The 10,254-nt window shown below is 38.7% G+C and overlaps 1 pseudogene; it reads left to right on the plus strand.

Moving 5' to 3' along the window:
• Positions 1-9,282: 9,282 nt before the first annotated feature.
• On the plus strand, positions 9,283-10,010 carry LOC114656777 (programmed cell death protein 6-like; annotated as a pseudogene).
• Positions 10,011-10,254: the final 244 nt, after the last annotated feature.

Consider the following 10,254-nt stretch of genomic DNA (forward strand, 5'->3'; position numbering starts at 1 on the left):
TCATGAGGTCGCTGGAAAGGGGTGTGTGGCACTCCCGATATCTCTGCAGAAGGACGAATGTGCAAGTCTTTAGAGTCCTGGTGCTTCCTGCCTTACTATATGGTTGCGAGATATGGACGCCATCTAGTGACCTGAGACGAAGACTGGACTCCTTTGGTACTGTGGCTCTTCAGAGAGTCCTTGGGTACCACTAATAGAAGAACATACAAAATTATAAAAATCAACATACAAATACTGTAACATAAAACACTGTCCCAGTTTTGAAATCACTACAACAGACTTGTGAAATGTATCCATCCATTTGGAAGCTTAAATTCATCAGGAAATCAAAGTAAACCAGGCGCTTCTCACCAAAGAGCGTTAACCTGGGCCCCCAGCCACATAGAAGAAGGCTGTCCACAATGCTTGTGGTCCTTTTCTTCTCTTCCTTTGGGGTTAAGTCCTCATTGACACTTATCTTCAAACGAATAACTAAGGACTGCCAGTACCAGGAACACCTTCCTTACTTCCACAGTCTTTGGTGCCTCCTCTTTAAATATTGCTTTCTGTATTGCCTTTCTACGGTGGCCTCAAAAGTCGCTGGTTTGCCGACACATTCATTCTTTATATATACTGAAAAAGAAAACGAAATAGGACAGCACAGATGCAGACAATCACATACAAAAACATATGAAACACCTTCAGAAAATTGCAGTGTGAGGAGAACATGAGCCTGTCCTGGTGTTATATACGCATAGCAGAAACAAACCCTGGGGCGATCACAGGCCACACTCATTCATACACCCTCATTCACTCAATCTTTTGGGTCACTTCAGTGTCTCTGTTGTTAATGTAATTTTGTTACTCTAAGATTCAACCATCCAGTTACCTAACCTGCACAATCCAACTGCAGTGAACAGACTCCTAATTTGGTGTATGTCCTAAAATCTTTCCTGACACATTTACACCAAAATATTTAGCTTGTGTGGCATCCATAGTGGCTGCCTAATGCTTGCTCCCTTGCAAGCATGAAAAAAAAAACATTTTAAAAAGTACTTTTCAAAAATAGATGTAACAAAAAAATATATGTTTGGAAAAAAAAGCTGAATTTATCTTTTGGCAAACAGAAAGTTAACTTAGTAATTTGCGGGCCATTATTTCGTAAATATCCTTAAATAATAGTACATCATTAATGACTGTTAGCTAGAATGACTTAGAAGTGGTAGCGGTCATGGTGTCCAAGTAAAATGCAGAAGGAGAAGATGGGCACTTGTAATTATTCACCAGCTGGACAAAGTGTGTGTGATTGTTTAAGACAAATAAAACACTAAATTGTGTAACCAAGACAAAGTAAGACATGCCGACTTCCTTGTGTAGATTGCGTGACATTCTCTTGTTCAACATTATGTCATCTCTTCGACATACTATATTTGTAATTATTGTATAGCGTGCCTGTCTCTTATGTGGAAGCTCACTTAACAGATTCTGTAGAATCAAGTTTATTATTCTCATCAACACTAAGAAAAGAAAGAATTGTATGAAAGCTGGTCCTGCAGGGATGTTTCTTAGCATGTGAAATGTGATAGGTATTGTTGCAAAGAGATTATTATACTGTAGAAGATGACAATGTAAAAAAAGAGTAAAAAAGACTGCAGGGATAGGTTTTTTGTTTGTTTGCTACAGGGGTAGTAATTTCCACCATTAATAATTTCTGATACTCCATAAATAGGTCTTCAACACAAGAAATTAATACTGTATATGAAGCCTACAAAACTGTAACAAGAATATAATCAGACTAGTGTTTTGTCTTCATTGACCATCTTGGCAAGACCATGGCTGTCACGCCGTATGTAGAACCTCTGGATACGGATAAAACTATCCATAAATGGAAAATCATTTTGAATACTTGGAAAGGTGTGAAAGAAATAATGATTTTTGTCACCAAACCAAAACTTTTGGCATTTGAAACCATTTACAGCCATTTGTGCCACAGTTTTCAATGTCTGCCCGATTTTGCATACCAGTTGAAGATTTTCATGTAGTTTGAATTTAATTCATTGCATGTGTTGTCAATGGCTTACTGCTACCCATAACTTACAGAACATATTAATCCCTATACTTCAGAAGCTAGACAGCAAACACAAAATTTAGTCTTGTTTTAAACTATTGAGCGAGGAGGAGCATTTAGTTATAGGAGCCCAATACTCAGGCATAATGTGCCTGCCAATATCATAAAAGTCCCACACACTTTAGCATTTAAATAAAGGCTTCTGTAAATACATTATTATAGAGTAGCAACTAGATAAGCGATTTGGAAAATGGATGGCCAATTAGATAGCGTTGATGAAGTATTGATTTGCTGTTACATTCTCTTTTCCACTTCCATTCTTCTCTTGGAAATGGCATCGTTGTCATTTTGATCGAGCCATCTGTTCTGATTTTGGAATTAAATCCTGGAATGGCTAAGTTATCACTAGTGATGAGTTCATTAACCGACTTCACGTATTCTACTTGGACTTTAATCATTTCTTCCATATTAGTACATTATATAGTGCCTTGCACTAGAGCTAATTGTCTGTCTGGCCAACTGACCTTGGGCACTAGAATCTGGGATGAGAATTTTTGATGCTGTAAGAAACTTATTAGTGTTTTATTACAAAATGTATATTGATTTGACCATTTTGCAGGTTGTTACTGTTGAAAGTTGCTTGTGTGTTTATTGAACATTATTTTTTTATTTAAATGTAACTATATTTATAATAGTGTAGTGAACCCAACTTTTATGCAAAAAAATCACTTTTAAAAGTGTAAACTGAATTTTATTTATATCCTGTGTGGCCTGCAGAGGGCGCACCGCTGTCCAAACCCAACGCAGAACACAAGTTCAAGGCACACACAGGTTTTTATTTTTATTTTTTCCTCGTGGGAAACGCCTTCAACCCGTTTACCACAAGCACACCACAGTTCCCAAGCACAGTCCTACACAAATTTCTTCTTCTCTTTCTCCTCCACTTCTCCTGGCAAACTTTATCTTCTCTCACCCAACTCTGGCTCCTGGAGTAGTGACTGCTGGCTTCTTTTATAACTCACCCGGAAGTGCTCCATTGACGCATTTCCGGCAGCACTTCCGGGTGTGGCAGAAGGGTTGCCCATAAGGGCTCAGCAGCTGCTGCAGCACCCCTTGGCAGCGCCCACGGATCCCAACAGGGCTGTATCCAACTTCTACTCCCATGGAGCCCTGCGAGAGTCTGAGGCACCGCTACCACCTAGTGCTCCAGGGGAGGTAATGCTCTGGATACGCTTCCTCCCCCAGTCCTTCCAGCGTGGCAAGGGCCCCGGCCAACCACCACACCTGTAAAAGAAAAGGAGGTGAGACTTCAAAGTGGTTAGTTAGGGCTTCTACCCTGTCCTTCTTGTTCAGGTCAAACACCAGCCCAGGTGCTGTCTGTGTAGCATTTTCCCAGTTATAGTATCTCGTTGCATCTTTATTAAAGGCATTGTTCAAACGTTTCTCATTCAGTTGGCTGTGTGGTTTATACTGAAGAAGTTCTCACCATTTCATTGGACTTTCTGTATTAACTACTGTTGAATAAACCTCCAATCTGCCTGCTTCATTGCATTATATTTTGCTTGGTGTGTGAAAGTCAAAGGAGACCGTTAATGATTTAAACTTTTTTCTTATTTTAATCAGTGTTGAGTAAAGTTTTGAACAGCGTGGTTCATGTTGCCATATTTAGTTTCTTTGTCCCTTCCGTAACAGACACCATCTGTACTTGTACTAAGATTGTTACTGATCCGAGCACCAGCTAAATAAAGAAGCGAAATGAGATGGTGAGTACAGCTTTGTGTTAACGATTTAAACTGTGCTTTTCTTGTAATCAGTGTTGACTAAAGCTCTGAGTGGTGTTGTTCAAATATCATGTCCGGCTTCTCAGCCCTTCAGTATACATCCAGCCTTTCAGTAGATGGGACCTCACAGTGCAAGGTCCTGGAGGACCACCGTGGCTCCAGGTTTTCATTCTAACCTTTTTTTTAACGAGTGCCCTGTTTGTGCTGCTAATTGTGAATTAATTTCAATTGACTTGTCTTTTAAGAAATGTTTCCCTGAATTTCTTCATCATTCCTCTGATTTGCTTCATTTCTTTCCTTAAATGGCACCCAAACAGAACTGAAATGTGAAGTGAGTGAGCCAACAGAAGACCAACTAAGTCAGGGCCTCAAACTCCAACCAATTTCACTCCAACCAGCTGCTTAATGAGGTGCCGATTCTTGTTGTTAATTAAACCCGTTCTTTAATTTCATGGCTTGTTGCTGCTCTCATGGTGCATTGGCAGACATTTCAGAAATTGCTGATTTTCTCTTTTCTAAGAGCACTGTTCAAATGTTTTGGGGACCTGAGCAGATCGACATTGCTGAGACCTTCATCGTTCTTTATTTCCAGATATTGTGTGACGGTCACCAGTTGTTTTGGCTCATTTTGTAGCTCATTATTGTTTGGCTGCTAGTTAAGGAAAAAAACAATTAAAGGGGTCTGAGTGTTCAAGAACAAGTCAATTAAAATGAGTTCAAAAGAAATTAATTAGCAGCAAAAACAGGTCACTCATTAAGAAAATGCTTAGAATGAAAACCTGCAGCCACGGTGGTCCTGCAGGACTGGAGTTGGCGACCCCTGTCACAGTGGATGACTGTTGGGAACGTGTTGGATGCCCCTCAATGCTCTGAAGTCGTACAACAACAACAACATTTATTTATATAGCACATTTTCATACAAAAAGTAGCTCAAAGTGCTTTACATAATGAAGAGAAGAAAAATAAAAGACAAAATAAGAAATTAAAATAAGACAACATTAATTAACATAGAAAAGGAGTAAGGTCAGGGTGGCCAGGGTGGACAGAAAAAACAAAAAAAAACTCCAGAAGGCTGGAGAAAAAAATAAAATCTGTAGGGGTTCCAGGCCACGAGACCGCCCAGTCCCCTCTGGGCATTCTACCTAACATAAATGAAATAGTCCTCTTTGTAGTTCGGGTTTTTCACGGAGTCACTTGATGCTGATGGTCATACAGACTTCTGGCTTTTAATCCATCCATCATTGTTGGGACATCATGGTGCTTTGGGTGGATGGTGGTGGCGCACGCCACCACCAACAGGACACCGGAAAAGGAAACAGAAGAGAGAGTAGGGGTTAGTACAGATTTTGAATGAATAGTTATTATAATGAATTGGATATACAGAGTATCAGGATTAAATTACAGTGAAGTTATGAGAAGGCCATGTTAAAGTAATGTGTTTTCAGTAGTTTTTTAAAGTGCTCCACTGTATTAGCCTGGCGAATTCCTACTGGCAGGCTATTCCAGATTTTAGGTGCATAACAGCAGAAGGCCGCCTCACCACTTCTTTTAAGTTTTGCTCTTGGAATTCTAAGGAGACACTCAGTTGAGGATCTGAGGTTACGATTTGGAATATAAGGTGTCAGACATTCCGATATATAAGATGGGGCGAGATTATTTAAAGCTTTATAAACCATAAGCAGAATTTTAAAGTCAATTCTGAATGACACAGGTAACCAGTGTAGTGACATCAAAACTGGAGAAATGTGTTCGGATTTTCTTTTCCTGGTAAGGATTCTAGCAGCTGCATTCTGCACTAGTTGCAAACGATTGATGTCTTTTTTGGGGAGTCCTGAGAGGAGTGCGTTACAGTAATCTAGCCGACTGAAAACAAACGCATGAACTAATTTCTCTGCATCTTTCGATGATATAAGAGGTCTAACTTTTGCTATGTTTCTTAGGTGAAAAAATGCTGTCCTAGTGATCTGATTAATATGCGATTTAAAATTCAGATTACAATCAACGGTTACCCCTAAGCTTTTTACCTCCGATTTGACTTTTAATCCTAATGCATCCAGTTTATTTCTAATAGCCTCGTTGTATCCATTATTGCCAATCACTAAGATTTCGGTTTTTTCTTTATTTAATTTGAGAAAGTTACTATTCATCCATTCTGAGATACAAGTTAGACATTGTGTTAGCGAATCAAGAGATTTGGGGTCATCAGGTGCTATTGATAAATACAGATGTGTGTCATCAGCATAGCTGTGGTAGCTCACGTTGTGCCCTGAGATAATCTGACCTAATGGCCTAATAAAAGTCGTAGACAGACTGTTTCCTCAAATTCAGTCTCCTCAAACCATCATCCAAATTCAGTGCTTCTAACAGGTACTCACTTTCTTGGAAGTTTTCACTTTTTATTGTTATACAATATTGAATTACAGTGGATTAAATTTGGCTTTTTTTTGTTATTGATCCACTGGTTCATTTTAAAGTGGAAACAGATCTCTCCAAAGTGGTCCAAATAAATTACAACAATAAAATACAAAATAATTGATCACATAAATATTCAATCCCTTTAACATGACACACCTAAATCACGACTGGTGCAGTCTGTTGGTTTGATAATTAGTTAAATTGAGATCACCCGTCTGTAGTCCAAAGGTTTCACTTGATTGTAATCTAAATGCTCCTCCTATGTGTAAAAGGGCCAGCTTGTGGAGAGTCAGTATGGTGGCCTTACCTACACAATGAAGACAAATAAAACACTCCAATGAACTCTATGAAAAGGTGAATGAAAAGCACCAGTCAAGAGATGGAGACAACAACATATCCAAGTCACTGAACATCCTTTGGAGTCCAGTTAAAGCGACCATTAAGAAATGAAAAGCGTATGACACTGTACACTGTAAATCTGTCTAGAGCAGACCATCCATAACAGCCGAGTGACCGTGTAGGAAGAAGACGAATGAAGGAGGCCATCAAGAGACTTTTGATAATTCTGAAGGAGTTACAAGGCACAGTGGATCAGACTGGAGAGTCTGTGCAGACAGTTGTTGCTGTGGTGTTTCACCTGCCGCAGCTTTATGAGAGAGTGGCAACAAGAGAGTCACTGTTCAAACAAAAAACAAAAAGTGTACAAGTCATCTCAGCTAGAATTTGCCACAAAGCACATGGGAGACTCTGAAGTCAAGTGGAAGAAGGTTTGATGATCTGCTTATACCAAAATGAAGCTTTTTGGCCATCAGACTGAATGCCATGTTTGGCAACGTTAAACACCTCAAAAAAAAAAACATGAAGCATGGGGGGAAGCCTGGTGCGTTCTGCAAGAGACTTGGACCTGGGGAGACTTGATTACCAGAAAGACAACAACCCCAAGAGCAAAGTCAAAACCACATGACAATAAAATGAAATAACAATGCGACAGTCCTGGAGTGGCTAAGTCAGAGCCCAGATCTCAGTCCAACTGACAATTTGTGGCTGGACTTGAACAAAAACTGTTCACTCACATCACCGTACGACCTGCCAGAGCCTACGCAGTTTGGCAAACGACAGTGGGGGGGAGATGGCCGTGTCCAGATGTGCAAAGCTAATAGAGACCTGTGCACACAGACTCAAGGCTGTCATGGCTCCCAAAACATGCATCTGCTAAATACTGACTTAAAGGGGGTGAATACTTATATAATCAGATATTTTGTGTTGTGTGTATATAATTAATGTAGACCACTTTGTAGATATGTTTTCACTTTGAAAATAAAGTTGTTTTTTTTTCTGATGATGAATGTCAAAAAAACTAAAGTAAATCCATTAAGATTCAATGTTGTACAACAATAAAATGTGAACATTTCCAAGCAGGAGAATGCTTTTTATAGGCAGTGTAATTACTAAACAACAGAAGCACAAAAGTAAAGCTGCTGGTGAGCCAAGTGGTGTAGAGATGGAATCCTAACGGCAACAGCATCTGCTCACAGCCTACCCCAGGTTTTCTTATCTCATGTTAGTCTTATCCTTTGTAAATGAGCACTGAGAAATTGTTGGCACAAGTCAACTGAACAACTCCTTCCTTATTGCACATAACTGAAGCAGAGATGAAGTATTTTAGTCGTTCATATGAGGAACCTTTTGTTGTTTAGTAACTTGTGTATCCTACACAGAAAAGTCCTGTAAGTCCACAATATATTGTTTTCAGGTCGTCACACACAATAGATGGGAACGTGATTTCTTAAAAAAGTGATTTCAATCTTTCTTTTTGTTTTTTCAGCTTTATTGTTATCTTGATGCCTGTAAATTAAAAACTATATTTTCATCTTTTCACTGTGCACTGCCCACTGGGTATAATCAAGTTGGATTTAGCCCTCCATGATTGCATCTGCCACCCATTTGTCAGTTTGACTATAAACGTAGACTCTACCTGATGCTCTTCCTCACTCCCACATATACTCTCCACGTTGGTACCATGGCCTCCTGACAGTCTGTTCACAGAGATTTTGGCTCAGCTTATCTTCCAGTCATGGATTATTTTTCTGGCTACCTGTGCTGAACCAAGTGTCTTGTCATGAGCTGCCAAGTGGCTCTAGTGGCTGAACTTCATAGTGCTGACTCCCTGATGTAGTGACGGCATCACACTCACAAAAAGCATAAGGATTACAGTTCTTATAAATTGTCTAGTTAGTCTCTCAGTGTGCTTCATATTCAGGATTTCTGATGGAACTGACAAGTGGGCAGCAACTATTCAAAATGGAACCCCTGCCTCTAGATATTTCCTGCTCCTCAAGCCATATGACAACATAAACATATGTTGCTCGAGGGAATCTGTCAAGATATACTGTAGTTCTGGTATATAAATGCTGGTGAGGATATCATGAAAATCATCCATCCGTTTTGCAAATCCATTTATTCCATTGTAGAGTGTTCATATTATGCTCACGTTTTTTGCCGCAAACTCATTTTCATTAAATTTTGAAACTTTATGTAACTATGACTAGCATTTTGTTACTGTTATGCTACGCAGTGGTGCAGTGCTTACTGCTGATGATCAACAAAGTCATGGCCTGTGTAAGGCTTCTTCCACACTACTATGTTTTTTGGTTTAAAAACTCAGACATTAGTCTCTGTTTTCGCTTTTCATTAACACTATTCCAGCGTATTTAACTTTTGAAAACACTTTCCAAAGCCATATACTTCTGAAAAAAAATGGCTAACTGCTGCAACGTGGATGGGCAAAAATGTAGATTTTTTTTGGTAGTAGTTTTGAGATCCTGAGCACTGCAGATGTATCCTTCATAAAAGACAAGTTGCTGCATTGGTTGTATTGGTAATTTTTGGCCAGGGTTCCGTTGCTGTGTCAAAGGGTAGCTGTAAAAACTATTAGAAACCCGGAGGAGGAAATGATTTCTTAGTACTGACAGTTTTGTTCAGTGTTGTGAAGAACACTTGCGGAAAAAGTGTCTTATTCTGGATATTCATAGTGAAATAATGGGCTATACTTATCGGGCTCCACAGTTTAATGCACCAGTCGATCAGAGTTTCTTTGGAACATTCTTCATAGAGTTGATAAAAATCATAGCGGAGTAATATATGATAGTGAACTACAGCAAGCCTTATCTGATGGTACATGGACACCTTTTAATCCAACCACCGTCAGATCCATAATTTCTGTGTTTGATAGGGACAACAAAGGAGGTGTGAATTTCAATGAATTTGTAGGTGTTTGGGAGTATATTACTGATTGGAAAAACATCTTCAGAACATATGACTGGGACCATTCTGGACTGATTGACAAGAATGAGCTAAGACAAGCCTTCAGTGGGTTTGGCTATCGTTTGTCTGACCAGTTTTATGATATTCTTATAAAGAAGTTTGACAGACAAAGGTATTGTCCTTCAGAGACTAACTGATATATTTAGAAGATATGTCACAGATCAAGATGGCTCGATTTAAGTTTCTTACGAGCAGTATTTGTCCATGGTGTCCAATATTGTTTAGAATAACTGACTATTGTTAAAACTGTGTGGAAAGCCAAATAAATGTTTGTAATATTGATAGATTATTTTTGCTTCATTAGTCCACACTCTAAAGAAAATAAATATGGAATCATCAAAAATATAAAGTTTACAATTTGTTCCAAGTCTGCAATTTACTTTGATTTGTTTTTTTGTTTATCTTTAAATGTTTTATAACATATTTACTAAAGGACACAAGAATGCTCTGTATGTACAGTGCATCCGTAAAGTATTCACAGCGCATCACTTTATCCACATTTTGTTATGTTACAGCCTTATTCCAAAATGGATTAAATAAATTTTTTTCCTCAGAATTCTACACACAACACCCCATAATGACAACGTGAAAAAAGTTTACTTGAGATTTTTGAAAATTTATTAAAAATAAAAACATTGAGAAATCACATGTACATACAGTAAGTATTCACAGCCTTTGCTCAATACT

The sequence above is a fragment of the Erpetoichthys calabaricus genome, chromosome 8, assembly GCF_900747795.2.
Source record: "Erpetoichthys calabaricus chromosome 8, fErpCal1.3, whole genome shotgun sequence".
NCBI classification, from domain to species: Eukaryota; Metazoa; Chordata; class Cladistia; order Polypteriformes; family Polypteridae; genus Erpetoichthys; species Erpetoichthys calabaricus.